Source organism: Elephantulus edwardii, unplaced genomic scaffold (assembly GCF_000299155.1).
Source record: "Elephantulus edwardii isolate Elephantulus edwardi_28Jun2011 unplaced genomic scaffold, EleEdw1.0 scaffold00465, whole genome shotgun sequence".
NCBI classification, from domain to species: Eukaryota; Metazoa; Chordata; class Mammalia; order Macroscelidea; family Macroscelididae; genus Elephantulus; species Elephantulus edwardii.
In genome coordinates, this window is record NW_006400215.1 from 794,271 (window position 1) to 795,771 (window position 1,501).

Below are 1,501 nucleotides of genomic sequence, written 5' to 3' on the forward strand. Positions count from 1 at the left end.
GTATTTATTTATATAAAGATTCTTGCCATGAAAGTTTCCTTACCAATTTTGGAAAGGGACTACTGAACCAAAATTAAATGAGAAAAACATGCAGGAATGAATTGAAGTTATTATAAAGTACCATTTTCAGATAATACAAATATCAGTGTAGTGTATATTCTGTTTAAGTTTACCAATTTCTACAGCTATAGTTTCAAATTCAAAGTGCTACATCTTAGGAATCAGTATTTGGAAACTTATCAAATCATTCTCTTGAAGAAAATCTTTTTTGTACAGTTTATCATGAGTGACTTTAATAAAGTCTTTACTGTTTAAATGTAACCAACGTTTTTAAAAATAAATGCCATAGTGTTTCTGATTACTTCTTTTGAATATCTTGCTACCTTTTGAATCTGGTAAAGACATTTTGAACATGAGAGGTGTGTATGCATCATTTCAAAAAGAAGAAAAGCAGCATGGAGAGCACAGGCTCTATACTATGGAGCCGTCCCTGCTCTGTGCTGGAATCATCACAGGTACCGCTCCCATTCTACTGAGATTAGGGGCAGCTACCTTAGTGGGTGGGAGAGTCGGGCTCTGGGGAGCACGTTCAAAGTCTTCACTTGGTACTTGGTTATACTGAGTCTTGGCATAGCCTTCCATGTTGGAAGGAGACATGGATCCCAGGGATGAATGGTTGCTGCCAATGTAGCTCCTGGCAGTGGATGTCCGGCTCTTTGGAGGAGGCACGTCTTCCCTGATATCATGATGAACTTCCTTTTCATATTTTTCTTCTCTGCGCTTTTTATGGCAGCAAAAGATAAGAAGACCAATGAGCACTAGAGCAAGTAAAGTTCCTATAATAGCTCCTGCAATTGTTCCAGCTCTATTTGAAGGAGGAACAACTTCCAGGTGTAGGGTGCACTTGTCGATGCCCACTCTGTTCTGGACTGTACAAACGTATGACCCAGAATACTAAGTAGTAGCATTTTTAACAGATATAACAGGGGAGTTCATGTCTGCTAACCATGAGGTGGGCAATTTTTGAGAGTTGGACAATTTCTGCCATTCATATTGTAATGGAAGTGAACCTTTTGGTTCACATTTTAGCTTAAAGTAATTTCCGATTTCTTCTGATCCATCAATGTAGCATTTTGTGCCTGAAGGTTTAACAAGTACTGCCAGCTGAATCTTCTGATTTCCAACACCAGGAGCTTTTTTCACTTTGCATTGATACGTGCCAATATCGGATAACTGTAAATTTGTGACATTTATTGATGCATCACAAGATTTGAGATCATTACTTGTGAAATGTACTCATCTTTTCAGGTCTGGATAGTAGTTATCATAAATTTTGTCTCCAGAATATAAAATAATCACTTGATCCACCTTCTGATTATCAGATGGTGAGAGCAGCCACTCTATATCCAGTGGTCCTTGGTCTTCTGGATCAAGAGTAAATTTGCATGGTATATAGGCAGTTTCCCCTTTGGCCTTTTCAATTGTCTGATCAGAAGGTGTA

General features: G+C 38.2%; 1 pseudogene; it reads right to left on the reverse strand.

Annotated features, from left to right (window-relative positions):
* Window positions 1-471: 471 nt before the first annotated feature.
* The window catches only part of LOC102872565, a 29,187-nt pseudogene continuing 28,157 nt past the window's right edge, over window positions 472-1,501 (reverse strand).